This window comes from Felis catus, chromosome B2 (genome assembly GCF_018350175.1).
Source record: "Felis catus isolate Fca126 chromosome B2, F.catus_Fca126_mat1.0, whole genome shotgun sequence".
Classification (NCBI taxonomy): Eukaryota; Metazoa; Chordata; class Mammalia; order Carnivora; family Felidae; genus Felis; species Felis catus.
In genome coordinates, this window is record NC_058372.1 from 12495783 (window position 1) to 12517875 (window position 22093).

Below are 22093 nucleotides of genomic sequence, written 5' to 3' on the forward strand. Positions count from 1 at the left end.
ATATGGACACTCTCGTGGTCATTCTGGATAACTGAGCTGGAAATGACACAGCCTTCTATCTGGTTTGTGTAGTGTGGGAAGACTCATCCTCACCTAAGGGTAGTCACTAATGTCGTGTATCAACAACGTGGCTGCCAGACTTTTCTCCTCTCTTAGGGCTGGGCTAGCTTGGAGGTATCTTCCTACTTTGTATCGAAACTGTGGGAAGAAGTGGTATCATCTTCCTCTGGCTGAGAAACCATGACTCGGCCTCATGATTGGCGCAGGTAATGCAGCCCCGTATTAGCTTGACTTTTGCAAGGATGACACCTGAGTAATCCTGGAATAACACGAAATAAAGATAGTTTTCATGAGGTCACCTCTTAGGCGTGCTATGCCGTATTAAGTGTTCTGCAGAATTAGACTCAGAAGAGCTTACATTTCATGCCAGTCCGTGAAAGGTGGTCACACATGTGTGACCAAGGAGAGTGAGGTTAGGGATGGAGACAGAGACTTCCTCTTACCTGGAGATTGTGAGTTTTTCACTGTTCTCATAAAAGAGGGGGTTGCTTTGCCTTCATTACAGGGATTTCTTTTACCTTTCTTTGCCCTTCGTGTGGCCTTCCATCCCTAACTTTTACTCCTGCCTGTAATAGACTCTCCTCCTGACCCACTGTCGAGTCGTGTCTCTGGGGATGTAGCACTCAGAAAGAATATTGCATGAATCCTGCCCATATCACAAATCCGTGCAGAGTTCCCCCTGAATCACAGAAGCCCTCGTATTCGCTTTTGGTCCAAATGATTCCTAGATGTGAAGGCTCTCAGATTTTAACTGATTTCCGAGAACCCTCAAATTCCTTAGCGGCCTGCCATAATCCAGCCATCTCACGCAAGGCTCACTTGGCTGTCTTTGGGTTTTCCTGGTCCAAAGAGATCATTTGAAAAGCTCCCATGGAGGGCCAAGTGCTCACAAAGTTGTTTTTTCTTTTTTTTAATTGTGAGAAAATGTATGTAACATCGAATTTTCTATTTTTTTCATATTTATTTTTAAGAGAGAGAGTGAGAGAGAGGGAGAATGCCAGCAGGGGTGGGACAGAGAGAGGGACACACAGAATCCAAAGCAGGTTCCAGGCTCTGAGCGGTCAGCACAGAGCCTGACGCGGGGCTCGAACTCACGGACCGCGAGATCATCACCTGAGCCAAAGTCGGACGCTTCATCGACTGAGCCACCCAGGCGCCCCTAGAATTTACTATTTTTAAGTAGCAGTTCATGGCCATCAAGTGCATTCACACTGTTGTGCAGCCGTCCCCCTCCATCTATCTCCAGAATGCTTTTCATCTTCCCAAAATGAAACTCTGGACTCATTAAGCAGTAAATCCCCATTCACCCCTCCCGCCACCACCTCCAGGCATCCCCTGCTCCACTTTTTATCTCTATGGCTTTTACTATTCTGGGTACCGCATACAGGTGGAATCATGCAGTGTTTGTCTTTTTGTGGCTGGCTCATTTCACTCAGCAAACGTCCTCGGGGTTTGTGCATGTTGTGGCCCGTGTCAGAGTTTCTGGCCTATTTAAGGCTGAATAGTATTCCGTTGTATTATCTACCACGTTTTCTTTATTCACACTTGAGCCGCTGCTTCTGCCTTGCGGGTTTTGTGCGTCGTGCTGCCGTAAACCTGGGTATACGCAAACATGTGTTCAACCCCCAGCTTGCACGCCTTTCGGGCACACATCCAGAAGTGGGATTGCTGGACCGTGTGGTAACTCCGCGCTGAATTTTTGGAAGGACCCCCATCCTGTTCTGCACAGCAAATGCACCATTTCTCGTTCTCACCGGCCGTGCGCGAGGGTTACGATTTTTCCACGTCCTGGCCAACACGTGTTGTCTTCTGTTTTCATTGCTTTGTGTTTGTTGTTGTCATGTGTGTAGCCATCCTCCTGGGGTGTGAATGGTCTCATTGTGGGTTTGATCTGCACTCGCCTAATGGCGAGAGATATCGAGCAGCTTTTCATGTGCCGGTTGGCCGTTTGTATGTCTTCTGGGGAGGAATGTCCATTCAATTCCTTTGCCCAGTTTTTAATCAGGTTGTTTGTTTTTTGTGGTTGCACAGCTCTCGTCTTGATTACCTGGATAGTATACTACTTCAAGAGGCTACTGGACATGTATCTGACGTTCTGTGGGAACGTCTATTCTATTCTGTTTGCACGTACGTTAATGCAGGGATAATGCACGGAGACTTGCCGGTCTGTAAAACTCCACCTCATACTGAAAAAAATCTGCCCTTGCTGCTTATTGTGGGGGAAGTTTAACGGTGGATACCGCCAACATAAGTCATTCACAGCTTTTGGCTACTGGATGTTATTGCCACCTAACTTTGTGCTGAGGTGTTCACCTTAAAAATAAAACTTTCAGTTCTTTGTTGGCAAAAATGGGTTTATTCGGGAATAGCAAAGAGCAGATGTTGGGGGCATGGAAGCTCCGGCAAAACCATGGGCAAGTCCAGCACGCAAAAGAAAGGGACGTTATTTTATGGAACAGGAGGACGTTGGGAGGAGTTGTTTGGGATGAAAATCTATTGGAGAAGAGCACGAGTTCAAGGTCATGAGCGTTTCTCACTGGCTGAGTGTTCGAGGGGTGGTTGAGTGCTAGCCAGAGCTGTGAGGTGCATCTTCCCCTGGTGGGACCCGCGATTGTCGATTCTTTCCTGCTGCTGATTCTCGCCTTGGGGTCTGTAATGGACAATTTTCCTACGATTGATGTTGAGTAGTACAGCTCCCCTTCTAGTCTCCCAAGTCCACTTGAGTGACGTTCCCTTTGCTAATGTTCACATAAACGAAAACACAATCTATTTTGAGGAAGAGGAGAAGCAGAGATGATGTTTTACCATTTCCCAGCATCATGATATTCTGGACCAGGGGTTGACAAACTCTGGCCTGTGGGCCAATTCCCACCCGTACCCGTTTTTGTAAATAAAGTTTTATTGCAACACAGCCACGCCCATCGGGATCGTATTGTCTGTGGCTTCTGCGGTGCTGCAGTGGGCGGAGCTGAGCGGTCGAGATGGAGATCATCGGGCCCTGAAACATTTGCTACCTGGCCGTTTCCTGAAAAAGTTTGCCAGCCCTTGGCTATTGTCGACACTTGAAAGGCCCATGTTAAACGTCCTGTCTATGATACAGAGATGTTGACACTGCGTTTTCATTCTATAATGAGCACTTTGAAAACTATAAAGATCACATAGATACGAGTATTACAGCTTTTAAAGTATTTCCTGAACTCCAGCTATATGTGTCCCAAAATTGTGTCCTTAAAGCCTTTGTGATTTGATCGGGGCACCTCCTGTGCCACTGCCCGATGTGCCTGAAACGTCCCTGCCGCAGGCAGCACATTTGAGAGCCGGAGTATCTAACTCTTCCCTTTCCCCCTGTGCCAGGTCCTATTCATATTGAACTTTGGTGAAGGAGCCTTGGTCTCTAACTCAGTGACGGAGGCTGCAGCCCGGACAGGGCCCTAAAGTGTAGAGCATGAAAAACATGCTGCCTTTCACCCTAAAAATAGCATCGGCTTCTCTTGCTCCCTCCCCCCAAGTCAGAGGGGCGGCTTTGCTAAGGCAGTGACTGCCGGCTCCGGAATTTTGAGATCCTGCTGCTTGCTGACTTTATTTCGTCTTCTGTTTAGCCTTTTGGCGTTGCTTACAATAAACTTACACTAACTGCTCAAAGAATCGTTCAGGTATATGGACACTGCCTTTGAAAAGTCTATGTAGTGTGTTTTGGCAATTCAAGAACAGTAAACATTGGGTATAAGATATTGTATAGAGGGGTGCCTGGGTCATTAAGCGTCAGCTTCAGCTCAGGTCATGATCTCACGGTTCGTGGGTTCGAGTCCCATGTCAGGCTCTGTGCCGACAGCTGGGAGCCTGGAACCTGCTTCAGATTCTGTGTCTCCTTCTCCCTCTGCCCTTCCCCCACTCATACTCTGTCTCTCTCTCTCTCAAAAATAAATAAAACATTAAAAAACCCTTTTTTAAAAGATATTGTATATATTACTTTATTACATTGTATATAATATCCTTTGAGACCACTAGAAAATCCCCCCCCCACACACCACCACACACACACCCTCACAAACACAGATACCCAAGAAATCATCAAGCTGAGAGTAGCATCTACCTGAAAACATTTTCTTATACACAGTGGTTGGTAGGGCAGTCATTTGCATAATCCAAATAGGATCCCGATAATGGATGCACCTGGCGAGATGTCACATTTTATTGCAGATATGATATTTATCTAAAGGCAAAATATAGGAGTGCTTGGGTGTCTCGGTCTTTTGGGCATCTGACTTCGGCTCAGCTCATGATCTCGCAGTTCATGAGTTTTAGTTCTGCATCCGGCTCTGTGCTGACAGCTCAGAGCCTGGAGCCTGCTTCGGATTCTGTGTGTGTGTGTGTGTGTGTGTGTGTGTGTGTGTGTCTCTCTCTCTCTCTCAAAAACAAACATTAAAAAAATTTTTTTTAATAAAGGCAAATATATAATCTCTGTCCCGTTTCATGGAATCTTACTGCCCCAACTGAAATGTGTCGGTGAAGTGATAGGCATTAGTTGTAATAGTGCTGATATATTAAGAACTTTGTGGTCCTTTTTCTTTACTTTTTGAGAAGGAAAAATCTCCCCCATAATCTAGCAATCAGTATTTCTCTCCAAGAGCTGGTACTCCAACCTATTGTGATTATAATTACTCTCCTTGAAAACCAATCCCCAGATACTATCCCCCTCTTGGGTTACAGGCTTTGCTGTTGAAGTTAGATCTAGTGGGAGGGCCGTTTTGCAAATGATTTTCTTCCCTCGGTATAAGGGTATGTTTTTGTTTTGATATTTGTATATTTTTACTTCCCAAGAGCAGATCTCCACTATATTTCTTCGTATGTATTTACCATTCCAATGTGAAGATAAGTTCTGCAATTCAGATCTTGCCCCTTGAAGTTCTAGGGGCTTCTCAGAACAACTTGGTGTTATTCGTGCATGCCTTCTTCTTTATGGCCTGGTGAGAATTCATTCATTTCTGCGTATTTTATATGCCAGGCACTGGGCTAGGTGTTGGGAAAACAGAAATAAATGATGTAAATTCCAGGCTCTCGGAGCTGGGCTGCAGTTTAGTGGGGGAGATGTGTACCCACAAAGATGCATTTTGGAATACGGGATGTGCTCCTTATAGAGCAATGTATGACACACAATATTAAGTCTGGAGGAATCTGTAAACTTACTTAAGTCTTTACATTGAGTTAGACTGTGGATAAATTTACCAGATGAGAAACGCACAAATATTACTTTTTCTACGGTGAGGTAATAAATGGAAAAACTGAACGAAATAAAGTGCATCTATTGTAACCAATGGCCCCCAGCAAGGCCAGTGCTCTCGCACCGCCGTTGTTCCTTGGCGTTCTTTGTGTCTGGGTCATTAACATTGCGTTGAGGTCAGATGAGAGTGTGTTCCATCTGCCACGCTTTGATAAGTAAAGTAAAATGCTGATGGAGATCATTTAAGATCGTCTCTGTGCTGTTGATTGCATGCTTGTGGCTCATAATCAGAATGATGCAAAGTAATTGTTAGACCAACTTGCCAAGGCTACATTTTGTGTCGCTGCAACTGTCAGCACTTTGGTCCTGCTGTTCTGCCTGGAGAATGCTTGCCTGGCACCTGTTGGGCGACTAAAGCACTGCTCACCACCGCATGTCCTGGATAACTTTTGTTCGGGCATCCTTGGTTGCTGCCTCCATTAAACAACCTGAGGGGCGCCCGGGTGGCTCAGTCGGTTCAGTGTCCGACTTCGGCTCAGGTCATGATCTCCCAGTCCATGAGCTTGAGCCCCGCATCAGGCTCTGTGCTGACAGCTCAGAGCCTGGAGCCTGCTTTGCATTCTGTGTCTCCCCCCCACCCCTCTCTCTCTCCGCCCCTCCCCTGCTCATGATCTGTCTCTCTCAAAAATAAATAAACATTAAAAACAACCACAACAGCCCAGCAAAGGAGTTTCTGCTTATTTGGTGAAAGTGAGTGCTCTTTTGTGTGTGTCGCACAGAGTGCTATTTTACTGCAGCTTTTCTTATAAAAATCCACATGCCTGGTGCCAGGACACTCAGTACGTGCTTGTAGCTAATATTAAGGAATCCAGCGTGATTGCCTAGGATGATGCTACATGATCGTACAATGAGAAGATACGCATTTCCAAAGTCAGTAGTCCAAAAATAGATTGTACATGCGGGGCATAGAGTATTAGCACAGTTTTCCTGGCTAGATCATCATTGCCAGAGGTATGCAGTTGGACGAAGATGTTAGAATTTAAGGCACAATTTTCCATGTCTCTACAGGTCTGAGATACGGAATGAGTATTGGGCCACCCCACGTGCACCATCAGAAGATAGGAAGGACCCTTTGAAAGCAAATTTAAGAATGCGCATCATTTAGCCTTGGAGACACAGCGTAGCATACAGCGTGGCCCGGCCCTCTGGTTCTTTCTCATGGAGAAAGCAGAGACCACAAGAGAGTTAAGCAAAGCGAAACCTCTGTTCTTACAAGACGTTCACTGTCAGATCTAGGGACAGCTCACTGGCTCCTGAATTTTGCCATCAAAGGAGATCTGTTAAGAGTCACACAGCCCATATTCTGTGCTAGAAAGTCCCTAGTGTGAGTAGCGGAGGAGATGTTTTTCAGATTCCATCCAGGGCTAAAATTTAAGATCTGTGTTCTTATCTCCTAATGTTGACTCTTCATGTGGTCAAGACAGAACAGTAGAAGTCTCTTCCAAGAGCATGAGTCCTTCACAGACCGTCACTTCCCCTAAAAATTGCATCAGCTGGACAGGGGATGGGTGAAGTTTGGGGAACTTTGGTTGGAAGGTAGAATGCAAAGTGGCCTAGCACCTGTTCATTGGCTGTTTCAGAAGTCAAACGGTGATGTCTCTCTTCTTTGTTTCTTCACGTTTGGTCTCTCTGGGATTTCCCAGTTGGTGTCAGAGCTGGCATTCCTCTGCTGCCACAGTTAAGTCCTGTCTTTTTCTGCTGCTCCCTGCCAGTCCCCCACGTCCTGCCTGCTTGTCCCGGCAGTGCTGGCAATCCTTAGAAGGGTTGATTACGTTAACGACTGGAGGAGGAATTAGCACCCGTGCTCTTTGCTGGTTGTGGGGATACGTCCACTCCCGAGCCTCCCCTCAAAAGCGGTATTTTCCTAAAATTTTGCCAGTCCGTCGCATTTCGAGGTAGGGCACGATTTTCTCAATCAGGGACGAGGATGTGTCGTGCAACTCAAGCAAAACCGTATCACGTATGTTTTAGCAACTCAACCATTCCCTTCAAGAAGGAAGCTAGATTAGAAATATGGAGGCTGCACAAACACTCCACCTCTAGAGGTTTTCTAGACATGGTAAATTCTGATTGTTTTTCAGGTTTTGAAGTTTATGTAACGCGATGATGATTTTTAAGCCCAGATCCACTCAAGGATCTACAATGTTCAGTTTACCTTTCTGTCATGAAGTAACTTTACCGTCATCACACTGAAACAGGACACACTTACGATTTTGTAGCTGGAGTAGACACCTCTATCCATCATTGGCCCCGGGCTTTGAAGTGTTGTCCCCTTCCAGTAGATTGGAAACTCGCTGAATGCTGTCCTTTGTGATATTATTCTCTGTGGTGTTAGGGCCGGTTTGTAGTCTTCTAAGGGACACCCACTCAAACCCAAACAATTTTTCGTGAAGACCTCTGGTGTTTATATCATCTGCTTTTTCTGTATCTTGACAAAAATGTCAAAGGAAAGAACCATGTGCTACCGCACGTGGTACCACATTTCTCATAAATGTGGGGCACTTTGGTAGACTCTGTACCACATTTCTCATAAGTGTGGGGCACTTTGGTAGACTGTACATTTAGCCCCTGTTTATCGAGTGGTTCATTCTTTCCACGCGCTGCTCTTGTAGTTTAAGAATTTTGATGGTGGGACACCTGGGTGGCTCAGTCAGTTAAGCGTATGACACTTGATCTCAGCTCAGGTGTCGATCTCAGGGTTGTGAGTCTGAGCCCCACATTGGGCGCCACACTGGGCGTGAAGCCTGCTTTGAAAGAAATAACATTTTTAAACTGAAAAATTAAAAAGAATTATGATGGGGATGAATTTATTGATAGGAAAAGAGGTTTGTAATATAATAAGTAAAATATTATCAGGCTGAAAAACAATGTGAATACTACCATAGTATGCTATGACTAAACAATAAGTATGTATATAATTTTATTTACTTAAGTATATGTCTAAAAAATTCTGTGCACTTGAGTGTAGGAGAGAGCCTAGAGCCTTGTGAGCCAAAATGTGCATAGTGATTGTTAGTGGGGCCTGCTGATTTGCTTCCTTTGGGCTGTTTCCTCGTGTATATTATCTAATTGTTCACGGTAAATGTTCTACTTTGCTCTCATTTGTCTCATCTAATTTTGAGGGGTTGCAGAGAAAGAGAATGCAATACAGGTGCTCACATTTTGATAAATTACAAAATTATAAAAATCTCTCCTGTGTCTTCTGGATTGTTGCAGACAGAGAAATGTGTTGTGTCACCTAGCATCAAAGCGTTTTCTTTTTCCTAAGTGCCTTCTACGTCCCGAGCACCCACCAAGAGCTTGAAACGTGATGCACGGTGGGTACAAGTATTGCCCCTGAGGAAAGAAAGGGTCCTGAGCGTGTACGCGCCTTGAGTCCCACAGCTGATGTGCGACTGACCTGAGATACCGACTCGGGTCTGACTCCGAAAATCAGCTTTTCTGATCCCTGTGGTTCTGACTGTAGACATCTTGCCACCGTGAGGATGAAAACGGTTAATTTATGTGAGCGGATTATTAAAGTGTTGCTTTAAAAAGAAGGTGCTGAGAGATGGCACCAGCGTTGGACCCTCTTTTGCTCCTGCGTTGTTACCCTGGAGTGTTTTCAGGTAGACCGTGAACTTCTCCAGAGGCGGAACCACATGGTCTGGGGAGCCCTCCCGTCCCCCAGCACAGCCTGAAAGTCTAGGAGGCAGGTTTCTCTCTCTGTGGCTGGGAGGTGCGCCTTGGAGATTCTGAGACACTGGGTCTGGGAATCTGCCACCCGTGGGTGTCCTGAGGAGGAGACTGTCCCTACTGTCTGAACGGCCACAGCGCTCTCTTCCTTGTAGGGGAAGAGAGGAGAAGCAAGCAGTGGCTTCTTCCAGCTCGTAGACTTACTCCCAAATGCTCTGGGATCATGTGAAACTTGCCACTCTCGGGAGCTAGACCAGCTCTGCCTCACGTTCCCTCCTAAGCCTGCAAAGGCGTCTTTGAAACAGTCTCTGGAAATTTTTAAAAACTTGGATCTTGAGCAGAGTTCCTTATGTGACAGAGATCGCACAGCCTGTTGAAGTCACCCCTGATCTCCCTTCGTCTTTCAGGCTTCCGCTTCCAACATTCACATCCTCTCCGTTCTTTCCCACACTTGATCCCAAAACGCCGTGGCTTCTTCGTGGGATTACTCAGTTGGCCCGAGATGTGGCCTCTAGCGCCTCTCGACCAAGCCCCCATTCCCATAGGAACCCAATTACAGATCCCTGTGGGGTTACTGATTTCGGGGGGGGGGGGGTGCACGGAGTTGTGGGTGTACATTTTGTGGTGGGGAAGGGGTGTAGGGAGAGGGCACAGGGCAGTTATGGGGTACACTTCATTAAGGCATCTTCAGTTAGCCCCACCGTGGGACCACAGACAGTCCCCCCTGAAAAATGGTTTCCCGGGCACCACCATATACATCACAAGGTTCGTGCATTTCGTGATAAAGGAATCTTGCACGGGGCGCCTGGGTGGCTCAGTCCGTTTAGCACCCGACTTCGGCTCACGTCATGATCTCACAGTTCATGGGTTCGAGGCCCGCGTCGGGCTCACCGCTGTCAGCTCAGAGCCTGCTTCGGATATTCTCTCCCTTTCTGCCCCTTCCCTGCTTGTGCTGTCTCTCTGAAAAGTAAATAAATCTTAAAAAAAAAATCACGCACATGCTTACTTTCTGCATATTAAATGTTGAAAGCTCCTGTTTTCAAAATCCATGTGGTTGCCCAAACTATGAGATGCCCACCATCCATCAGACAATTGCCATGCACCTACTAAGTGCCCAAGTGCTGGGAGCTGGGATTTTTTATAATCTCTAGGCCTGCACACCTGCACTGACCTCTAATACAGACTTCATGTTGTTCATTTAAAATCTTTTTCTCTTCCAGTTTTCCAAAGAAATCAGTCCTTTTTCTTGGTGAAAAGAAACCAGTCTGCCGTTTTCGTAGGGTGAGTGACCCTTTGACTCTTTTCTGTATTTTTACTTTATCTTTCATAATGTGTATGTATTTTTAATTATATTTTCACATCAAGATTTTATCCGGTTATTGTGATGCTCCAAGAAAAAGTGCTTCATAGCAGGTGTTCTCTAGAAGTTTCTCCCACTTGGAACTAAAAGGTTCAGATCTCTTGCCTTCAGAAGGGAAGGCTTCTCTCTCGTATCTTTCTGCCGTTTCTTTTTGGCACACGCATGTTTTGCCTCTTATGAATTATTACCATCATCGCTGTTGCCTTGTGCAGCTAGCAGAGAGGATTAAGAGAGAAGGCTCTCTTTTTCTCCCCATGACTTGCACAGAAATACAGCCGTGGGCAAGGAGAAACCGTCCGTTTTGTTCATATGACACACTGTGTCATGAGTATCGTGACAGGGAATAATAGGATGTGAACAGTACATGGGACCTTAGAGCCCATCTGGCAAAGGTCCTGTGCACAGATGGGGCAACTGAGGCCCAGAGGGCTTCGTATCCTCTGTCCAGGGGCTTCTCAGACAGCGGTAGAGCTGGAGTGATGAGATGCACTTGACTCCCAGCTGCGTGGTGGTTTCCCCTGCTTCCCCGCCCCCCCACCGCCGCCCCCCGACCCGACCCGACCCCACCCGGCACAGCACCGTCTTTGGAATCTCCTTTCTGAGGATACAAGGCTGCAGGTGGTTTGACCTGATAATATCCCTCTAAGGCACCTATCAAGAGGGATGCTGTTTAACTATTTAACTTTACAGGAATCCTCCCTGGCTACTACCGAGAGGGGTTGGCCGGGCGGGCGTACCCGGGACACTCCCGTCACGGACCTCATCTGGGAGGCGATGTTTTCCTTTGCGCCTCCCAAACCGCCGCGTCCCCAGTGCCACGACACGAGCCCAGACTCAGCGGCGCGTCTGTTCTGCAGCTAGAAGCCGTGCTGCACCTGCAGGTGCCTGCTGGCCAGCTGCGGACCTGCACCCCCCCACCCCCACCCCCCGGGACTGTCTGCACCTGCAGAGTAATGCCTAACAAGTTCCTGATGGTGCAGTACAGATTTGACCTGCAGTCGTAGACACTTCCGGAGAAACATTTCGTCATTAAAAAAAAAAAAAGGTCGTACTGGTTCTCACATGAGAGTGCTGTTGTGGAGTACAATGGAGAGAGGAGTGAGACAGTGATCGTCCTCCGGAACCCCAGAAGGCGGGCTGATCTGCGGTCCTTGCAAGGGTGCCTGTGCCAGAGCTGGCTCTGGACCGGGTTCATTGGGGTCGGAGAGCCAAATGCGCGTATTTCCAAAGCATTCCGTCTCAGCGCGGGATGGTCCAAGTGTAGTATTGAGAAGCTGTGTCTATTGTTTCGTCCCACTTGGCAACTTAATCACCTTATCGTAACGAGTGGGAGCTTCCTTTCCACCCTAACGGGAGTCATCATTAAGGAACTCGATGGCTTCGTATTGGGGACGGAGACGGTTTGATTTCTAATGGACGGGAACATGGCTTTGCTACTTCACTGGTGATCATCTGCTTCCTACCCTAATCCTGACCCTCCTGTCCCGTCCCCAGATGCACGGAGCGCAGGAATGTGTATTCGTTAGGGGGCGCAACTTGAAGGTTTCTATATTCTCATCTTACCCAAGAAAAGCCCAACAGCTTTATCCCCAGAGCACACACCACCGTATATAATGTGGGGACGTGAGGTCCCCTGCTTCCTGGAGAACCCAAGGGTCTCTGTGGGATCAAGAAATGGATAAGACTAAAATAGATGGCAGTTAAGGGCCTCAGCCATGTGGGGAAGGGCCAGATCCCACACCTGCTTTGTACTTTTCATTTAGAGAAAGAAAGAAGGAAAGAAAGAGGAAGAAAGAAATAGGAAGAAAAAGAAAGAAAGAAAGAAAGAAAGAAAGAAAGAAAGAAAGAAAGAAAGAGGAAAGAAAGAAAGAAAGAAAGAAAGAAAGAAAGAAAGAAAGAGGAAGAAAGAGGAAAGAAAGAAAGAAAGAGGAAGAAGAAAGAAAGAAAGAGGGAGGGAGAGAGAAAGAAAGAAAGAAAGAGGGAGGGAGAGAGAAAGAAAAAGAGGGAAGGAGGGAGAGAGAGAAAGAAACAAAAAGAAAGAGGAAGGGAGAGAGAGAGAGAGAAAGAAAAAGAAAGAAAGAAGGAAAGAAAGAGGAAGAAAGAAATAGGAAGAAAAAGAAAGAAAGAAAAGAAAGAAAGAAAGAGGAAAGAAAGAAAGAAAGAAAGAAAGAAAGAAAGAAAGAGGGAGGGAGAGAGAGAAAGAAAGAGGGAGGGAGAGAGAAAGAAAGAAAGAAAGAAAGAAAGAGGGAGGGAGAGAGAAAGAAAAAGAGGGAAGGAGGGAGAGAGAGAAAGAAACAAAAAGAAAGAGGAAGGGAGGGAGAGAGAGAGAAAGAAAAAGAAAGAAGGAAAGAAAGAGGAAGAAAGAAATAGGAAGAAAAAGAAAGAAAGAAAGAAAGAAAAGAAAGAAAGAAAGAAAGAAAGAGGAAGAAAGAGGAAAGAAAGAAAGAAAGAAAGAAAGAAAGAAAGAAAGAGGAAGAAGAAGGAAAGAAAGAGGGAGGGAGAGAGAGAAAGAAAGAGGGAGGGAGAGAGAAAGAAAGAAAGAAAGAGGGAGGGAGAGAGAAAGAAAAAGAGGGAAGGAGGGAGAGAGAGAAAGAAAAAGAAGGAGGGAGAGAGAGAGAGAGAGAGAGAGGGAGAAAGAAACAAAAAGAAAGAGGAAGGGAGGGAGAGAGAGAGAAAGAAAAAGAAAGAAAGAAGGAGGGAGAAAGAAAGAAAGAGGGAGGGAGAGAGAGAGAAAGAAAAAGAAAAAGAAGGAGGGAGAAAGAAAGAAAGAAAGAAAGAAAGAGGGAGGGAGAGAAAGAGAAAGAAAAAGAAAGAAAGAAAGAAAGAAAGAAAGAAAGAAAGAAAGAAAGAAAGAAAAAGAAAGAGGGAGGGAGAGAGAGAGAAAGAAAAAGAAAGAAAGAAAGAAAGAAAGAAAGAGGAAGAAGAAAGAAAGAAAGAAAGAAAGAAAGAAAGAAAGAAAGAGGGAGGGAGAGAGAGAAAGAAAGAGGGAGGGAGAGAGAAAGAAAGAAAGAAAGAGGGAGGGAGAGAGAAAAAGAGGGAAGGAGGGAGAGAGAGAAAGAAAAAGAAAGAGGGAGGGAGAGAGAGAGAGAGAGAAAGAAAGAGGAAGGGAGGGAGAGAGAGAGAAAGAAAAAGAAAGAAAGAAGGAGGGAGAAAGAAAGAAAGAGGGAGGGAGAGAGAGAGAAAAAGAAAGAAAGAAGGAGGGAGAAAGAAAGAAAGAAAGAGGGAGGGAGAGAGAGAGAAAGAAAAAGAAAGAAAGAAAGAAAGAAAGAAAGAAAGAAAGAAAGAAAGAAAGAAAGAAAGAAAGGGAGGGAGAGAGAAAGAAAGGGAGAAAAAGAAAGAAAGAGGGAGGGAAGGAGGGAGAGAGAGCAAGCAAGCAAGCGGCTGCTAGTGAGGCCCGAAGCGAGAACGGTAAAGCTGGTGGGGGGGGCGGACCACTTGGGGCTACTCGGTCCCCACCGGGGTCACGAATGGCGCGAAGCTGACAATCAGGAGGCGTCAAATCATCCCCCCAAATACTGCAGCCTGTTGACTGTGACCAGTTGCAGGGAAATTGAACAGAAACGGAAGCCATGCGTTTCCTACTTAAAAAGCGGGTAGGGGCCGGTCCCCACACTTGGGGTTTGGACCACGTAGGCCCACGTGCCACGTGTGTGGACACCTTGTAGAACATGAGCGGCTGGGCTCCGTTTCATGGTATGCGGAGGGCTGGACCCTGGAACAATACTGTTGTTGTTTCTGAGCTGGAGCAGTGCCGTCGATGGTATCCCTTTAAGGGAAATCCAGGGAAACGCGCTTGCCAGTGATGTGATTTTCTTTGCTCCAGGCCAAGTCGCAATGGCATGTATCGGTTCCATAGCAACATGTCTGTGCAGCCAGAAAAAATATAATGACCGTGGCAGCCAGCGTATCCCGGGGCAGGATGAGCACAGCCCCGATGCCCCTTTGGATCCCCCGCTCCTCACCCGGGCCGGCCTCCCCCCTCCTTCAGCGCGTCGGGACTTTGTGATTGTTACTAACTGACCCTGCTGTTCACGCTCGCCTACGGTCCCCGTCCTGCTTCTGGCTGGAAAGTGGGCAGTGGACCGGAGCGAGTGGGAAATCTAGGGAAACAGAGAACCCTTTTACTGTGCTCCTCAGATTCAGGAGACGCTTTCCAGGGTAGAGTGTGATGCCAGGAGGCCAGGCGCAGTAGGACTGCACGAAGAAGTCCAGGGCGCATCGCTGATCTTCTAGCAGCTTCCGCCAGAGGTGCAGTCTCTGAGAACGTGTGGTTCCTCCAGCACGGATAGCTAGGGTTTTAACCTCTCTCTGATGTTTTCCTGTCTATAAACTTACCCGTGGGGGCGCCTGGGGGGCTCCATCGGTTAAGCGTCCGACTTCGGCTCGGGTCATGATCTCGCAGTTCATGCGTTCGAGCCTTCCGTCAGGTTCTGTGCTGACGGCTCGGAGCCTGGAGCCTGCTTCGGATTCTGTGTCTCCCTCTCTCTCTCTCTCTGCCCCTCCCCTGCCCATGCTCTGTGTGTGTGTGTGTGTGTGTCTCTCTCTCTCAAAAATAAACATTAAAAAATAATAATAATAATAATGTAGAACTCCTCCATGAAACCATTGTAATCACTCTTGATTTTAACAGATGTTCCTTTCCCCTGAACTCCCGGAGCATTTTTAAAAATCTTTACCATCTATTTGACAGGTGTCTTGTATTTCCTTTTTTCATGCATAATGCTTTGGGGATCTGAGCAGTCTTTCAGATAGAGGGTAGGGCATTCAAGGTCAGGAACCAATCATCTTAATCTTTGCCTTCCTTCCTTCCTTCCTCCCTTCCTTCCTTCCTTCCTTCCTTCCTTCCTTCCTTCCTTCCTTCCTTCCTTCTTCCTTCCTTCCTTTTCTCTCTTTCTCTCTTTCTTTCCTTCTTTCTTTCTTCCAGTTCCCTAATGCTCAGAACTGAGCCCTGTAGATAGTAACCAGGCCATGAATATTTCTTCCTGATAACATTCTAGTCCCATCCTGTCTCATAAGGAAGTTGTGAATCAAGCGTGCGAACACATGGAAAGTGCTTTTGAATTCGTCAGAGAAAAGATAAATTCAAGGAATCCTTTTTCTAGCATGGTTGTAAAAAAACGTGTAGATATGCAGTCAGAAGGTAACATGTAAAGATTTCACATTCTCTCATCTTCCTCCTTGTGGCTGCCACCCATGAAGTGGGTGCCCTGGGGTTTGATGCGGGTGCTGAAATCGTCCCTGTTCTCCCCCCATCCCCCAGTATTTGCTCCCGCTATTGAATTTGCCTTATACCATTCGGGGCAGACTTCTCAGACACACCCCTGGCAATGTCTTTGGAGCTATTAAGTAAAAGATTTGAAAGATTTTTTCATTAAGGTGACAGGTTTGATAGATGAGGATAGTGGTTCCTAATTTAGTTTTGAGGTCTGTTGAGGGAGGGAAGGTTTTTATCGGATGAAAACTTTGATCTTAATAAGAGTGCCCTTCTCTTCCCAAGTTCTGCGGCAGCAGAGAAATGAGACTCCGCACAATAAGGCACATGGAGGCCAAAATGCACCTGTGTGACAGCTAACAGCGACGGAGTCAGAAGCTGTGTCTTAGGTTGAAAGCCAGACATGGGCCTCCCGCTCCCTCGTCCCCAGTCTGGGTCTAGAACAGTCCACCCGCAGGAAGATTGTGAGTCTGTGGGCCACTGTCTGCGGGAAGAAGGAAGGAAAGCGTGCTCAAAATTTTGAGTCTACTCAGTGGTAGATGAAGTCCAGCCAGTGGGGTGAGAGGAGGTTCGGGGAAAAACCCGGCATGGAGGACCGAGGGGACAGTGGCTCTGCTTACACCTCTCATGCTGTCCGCGCTACTCTGGGCAAGCCATCCCCAGCCTCACTCCAGACATCGGAGCCACTGTGTTTTCTCCATAGCTCTTTGATTTATAGACTTGTTTACTGGGTTTCCTGTTCATCTCCTCGATTAGAATGTTAGCTCACTGAAGGCAAAATCCCCGTCAGTATCCTCAACTGCCGCATCCAAGTACTTAACGCTGTGCCAAGTTCATAGGTAGCGTTTGATAAATATCTGTTAGATGAGTCAGTGGGGTCTTACGCCTCTTTTCACGCGCCTTGATTGCCTGGATGCCCCCGTGCCCTCCCCTGCCTGGCAAATACCCGCTCGTCCCAGGAGACTCGGTCCAGCTATCATGTTCTCTGCAGAGCCCTTCCTGGCTTCCCTTCTTCCGAGGGGAAGGAGCACCTTCTTGTGTGTAGCTCACCAGTTGCCGGCAGTTGCACACGGCACGTGTGTGTGCATGTGTGTCCGTGTGTGTGCGTGGGACGCTATCTGCCGTGTGAGTGTGTGCATGCGTTTATTCTCTGTCTCTCTCTCTCTCTGGCTCTTGGACCCTTCGGTTCACTTATTTGCTTATATATTTATCACTGTTACTAGATTTTAAACTCCTTGGGGACGGGACAGCCTCTTGTTCTTATTCATCCTTGTCCCTCTAATATCTGCCATATAGTAGGTGCTCAGTAAATAATCGTATTAGCATTCAGAGTACTTACACCATGCCAGGAACCACTATATTCTAGTACTGACAACCACTTTCCCAGTACCATATATATATATATGTATATGTGTGTATATATATATATATATATATATATATATATATATATATAGCTGGTATGATTCTTACAACCACTTTACAAGATACATTTTTTTTTTTAGTTTATTTATTTTGAGAGAGAGAGAGAGAGAAAGAGAGAGAGAGAGAGAGAAAGTGCATGTGCATGAACGGGGAGGGGCAGAGAGAGAGGAGAGGGAGAGAAAATCCCAAGCGAGCTCCGTGCTGTCTGCTCGAAGCCCGATGCGGGGCTTGATCCCATGAACCTTGGGGTCACGACCTGAGCTGAAATCAAGAGCCGGAAGATTAACTGACTGGGCTACCCAGTCGCCCTGAGATGCATTTTTAACTCCTGCCTTACAGGGGGGCAAACGGACGGCACGCAAAGAGATAAGGTGACTAGTAAGGTTCTCACAGCTAGTTGATGCCATAGCTGTTCTCCTCTGCTGACTCTCGGAGAATGATTGTATGCTTAAATGAACGAATGAGAATCCTAGAAGCCCGGACCGATCTCATGTGATAGGGCCACAGACACTGGGATCCACAAAATCAGTGAGGAAGAAACGATTAGCAAACAACCTGTGATTAGCCATGGTTGACATAGAATCCTGAGGCCAGGGCTACAGTAAATCCACACATGAATCCCTAAAGTGTTAACTGTAGCTATCAAGCTTAATTCATAATTATCCATGCCAGCCAGCATAGTGGTATTGGTTAACGAAAATAAACAACTGCCATTATATTGGGGGAATGATTTCCCAATATTAGGGAATTATTCCTAATATTTCCTGATTATTTCCTAAAATATGAAGTCATTAGTCATGAATTAAACAGTTGCTGTGTTTAAGGCTCATGCCCAAATTTGGAGGGAATGGTGGGGATGTGAGCTGGAGGGTAAAGAGGAGAACCCCAGAAGTGTAAACCAAGGTCACTGTATATGGAGGGCTCCGGCCTTGTTGGAAGGACAGGGCATGATCCCAGGCAACGTCAAGGAGATTTAAAGAAATTAAGGACGGTCCATAGGAGAACCATCACGGGGCATTAGTACACATGCTTGTTTGCCAAATGGTAACATTAGAGAAAATGGAAGCTGTTGTATTAGTCAGGGTAGGGCGGGGCTGTGCTGCGTGAAGAGTCAACCCTATAGTCTTCACAGATTTAGCTTTCACTCCTGCAGGGTCCGCTGTGGATCCGGTGAGTCTCCAGTCCTCCAGGCATCGCCCTGTGATGCAGCCTGCTCTGCTCTTTTTATGCGGCTGCCTAGCGGTCTCCTTCGTGATCGCAGGGAAGAGGGAGAAGCTGGACATTTGCACCAGCAATGAAACGCTTCAGAGCTTTGCCCTGGAAGCGACACACGCCATCTGCTGTGCCCCAGACACTGCTTCCAGCTTTTTATACAGCTCGTATCATTCTAGCCCTCTCGTTCATTTTTGTCTCTCACCCGCCCAGCACACAGTAGGTGCTCCATGAATATTTGCAGGCTGAAAGAAGGAGTGAGCATAGGAACGAACTGTCACTCACGCCTGATGGTATTTATAGCAGTAAATGCATATGGCGCCCGGAAGCCCAGACTTGGTCAGAGGGTTTTACTAAACTTAAAAGAACATGCGAACAAGCCACCACATAGCTAGCGTTAATGAGCCATGGTGAACGGAACATCATCAAGACACGGGCAGATTACATCCAGTAGGGCCGGTGGTTGGGCTCACGCCCAACCTTCAGCCCTGCCTCTTAACCACACCGCTGTCTAACTGTCCACAGCATGGCTTCACAGTTCACGTGTTGTCTGGTGTCAGCCTGCCTTTTCTTGCCTTGTTCTTTTTTTTTTCAATTTTTTTTAATCTTTATGTATTTTTGAGAGAGGGACAGAGACAGAGCATGAGTTGGGGAGGGGCAGAGAGAGACACACACACAGAACCCGAAGCAGGCTCCGGGCTCCGAGCTGTCAGCACCTAGCCCGACGCGGGGCCCGAACCCACAGACCGCGGGATCGTGACCTGAGCCGAAGTCCGACCAAGCCACCCAGGCGCCCCTCGCTTTGTTGTTCTTGAATGAGGTAGGGATCACTGCCCTTACTTAAAAATTAAGAAACTTAATGAGGGAGAGAGCAGTTAATCTGTCCAGAGTGCTTCCATGATTCCAGCCCGGGTGTCTTTGACCACGCCGCACCGTCTCTCTCCTGTATCAGGCTCACACCTTCACCCGCTGCCTCGCCTCCTAGGGTCCTGGCCGGTAAGCGGCAGCCCAGCTCCCAACCGGAGCGGGGACTGGAGCGGGGTTCAGACAGGAGCAAAACATATACTGAGCGAAGCACACGGCAGCTGCGTGTGAAAAAGAAACTGGAAGCTGTACGTGTGAATCAATACAGGACGGAGAGTGTATGGAAAGAAAGCAGAAAACTGCCTTGGGAAGGTAGTGTGGAGGTCACAGCGCACGTGTCAGACCAAAGAATGGGTCTCTCGACCACATCTCGCTACGTAGCAGTTGGCCAAGAGAAACCAGCACCCAAGGAGGCACCCGTGATCATGACCGCTAACCAATCCTAGAAAACGGTGCTTGTTGATTCCCGGTGTGGGGTGGGGGTGGTGGACAGGGAGGGGGCTGAGCCCTCTGCCTGTCAGTGTGTACACATGAACGGGGCAGTGCTGTGGAGAGGGTCCTGAATCGGGGGTTGGTGGTCCCCGGAGGTTTTTCAGCAAGCCGGTGATGTGACCGACCGTGTTGCAGCGAGGTGAGCTTTACCGCTGTGTTCACGGCCCATGAGGTGGTGGGGAGAAAACCAGACACGGGGGCCCCGGTGAGGAGGTTATTAACAAGCATAAGGAGCTGAGATTTTGAGAGCTCATGTGGGGGCGTAATGAAGGGACAGATTTGGGAGACGCTGGGAAAAAAAGAGCCGAGCGACAACAGCGTGATCATTTGGACAGGAGAAACGGGCTGTGCAAGGTGTCCTCCCTTCTGTAGGTTTTGGGCTTATCTCAGTGTCATTCCGTGGGTTGGGGCTTCCCAGGTAGAACCACAGCATAACCGTGGACCGACGCGAGCCTCTTGGAGTGACTGCATTATCGTGGTCACCCCCGCCTTTCCACGATCTCTTCCTTCCCCTGCCCCTCCCTCCAGGAGGTCTAGGATTAAATCTTAAATCGGCAGCAAACACAGTGTTAGGCTGAAATTTCGTCGCCATCCTGGCCCTCTAGTGGAGATAAAGTGGTTGAAATGTGGGCCAGCAAAGTAAAATTCGATGTGTGGTTCTGCGTCTCACCCCCAAGAAGAGGGGGGCTCCCGGCCCACGCCGTGAAACCTCTCCGGCTCCCGCTGGCTTGCCTTGCTGTTAGACACAGCCTCCCCACGGCTCTGGGAAACGAGTGGGGGTGTTTTGCTGGTTAGTCCAGCTTTTGCACGGTTTTGCTGAGCCTCGCAAGGCCACCGCGCACTGCTTCCTCAGTCCTTCTGGTCCGACGGGAGAGCCAGGCTTGATTTGAGAGACAGGAGAGAGAATGCTGTGTGACGGACGGCAGAGAGGAGGAAGGCACCGCGTGCCGTTATCCTTGCTAGGGTTCGTCACGTCCCCTCGCACGGGTGCAGGTGTCTAGGGACAGAGGACAGTCTAATGAGACAAGGTGAGGCGGTGTGCAGCCCGCAGGCAGCACCTCTTAGCTCAGAGGAGCCGGAGAAGAGTGCCCGGGCTCCATTACCCCCACATCTCTTTTCCCTGGACGTCGGCTGATGCCAGCCACATGCTACCGGGGGAGAAGAGAACTCCTAACACCTCGTCCTTTCCCCCTGCTCTGTGAAGCAGGCACCTTGGCCAGAGGTGCAGGAAGCGTAACAGAGCAGGAGGGCTTTGAAGTCTCTGCCCTCTCCCGCAGATGCCCTTGGCCCTCCTGATGCCGTGGGTGTTGGTTAGACCCTCCTGCTTTCCTTGCTGCTGTCTTCTACACAGCCCCTCCCCCTTCCTACAGCTGGGCAAGGCATAGGGCCCCCTGGGCGTATCAGACACATGGCCTTCCAGGTCTTTCCAGTGCCTCTTATGGGCCCATTAATTCGCCATGAGTCGTTCGACTGATCTGTAAGTTAAGTTCCTTTGGAGGAGCTAGATGATCGGGACCTTCTATCATCTCAGGGGGAGGTGTATCTTTAGACGAATGGCTAACCTATGACTAGACTTCGGTATTGTGTGTTTGCAGGAGAAGGTAGAAGCCGGCTTTAATTTTTGTCCCCCATCTTCCGTAGCTTCGAGGGGCAGTTTCGCACTAGCCCTGGAGACTTGAAACGTCCCGAGTCTCCAGTGATATCTGTATTCTTTTGATGTAGTCTACGTGGAAAGTAAAGCAGGGTCGGGCTGGCGAGCAAGCTCACCAAAGCGTCTGGGGGCTTTTGATCACTTTCCATCAGGACGGACGGTAACCTGTGTCCCGTCAGGATGTGTCTGAGAGGCCGTTCGTGGTTTAACGTAGATCAACACGTTGCTGGGTATTTAATATGTCTTCCTCAAGTCAGGAGCTGAAACCTTGAGACCTGAGATTAGATCGGCACAGAGGGGACTCTGGACGCCCCCCCCCCTCCCCACCCCCCACCGTTGGCCGCACCTCTGCAGTATGCTCGCGCCGAAAGGACTGATGCCGAAGACACGCACAGCTTGAGCCCGACGGGGCCCTCACCCACGCCTCTGCTGTGTCCTGTTTGGCTGGAACAAACCCACGCGGAAGGAGGGCACGTGATGCCAGCCACCACATTCCTAGAAAGCGACGCTTGTTACTCACTTCCGGTTGGGTGCCGATGGCGGTGGGCACAGGGTCCGAGCCGCCCTCCCCGTCGCTGTGGTGCCTTCCGCCGAGGCTTCCGGCTTTGGTGCCCGCCCTGACCTGCCGTCGCTCATGGTGTCTGGAGACCCGTGGACGGGACCCTGAGAAAGCGGGTCGCAGGGCCCGCTGCACACATTCCTCAGCCCCTTCTGGTCCTCTTGGCTTTTTTTGGACATATTGGGAATCAAAAAATAAAAAAGCTTGCCTTCTAAACTTGTTTCTGTCTTAAAACGGAGGGCCTCTCAAGTGCTTAGAGCTTGGAAGTGCTGTGTTGTTTTTTGGGGGTTTGGTTTTTTTTT

General features: G+C 48.2%; 1 protein-coding gene across 16 annotated transcripts in view; it reads left to right on the forward strand.

Moving 5' to 3' along the window:
• Positions 1-22093, forward strand: part of ATXN1 (ataxin 1) — a 415607-nt gene that overhangs the window by 209302 nt on the left and 184212 nt on the right. For 14 of the 16 annotated variants that reach the window (XM_023253653.2, XM_045057078.1, XM_023253654.2 and 11 more), the window contains one exon: positions 10237-10297. The exons of the other annotated variants lie outside the window; for them this stretch is intronic. The gene's annotated coding sequence lies outside the window, so the exon portion shown is untranslated. The remainder of the gene's footprint in view (positions 1-10236; positions 10298-22093) is intronic. 16 annotated transcript variants of the gene reach the window in all.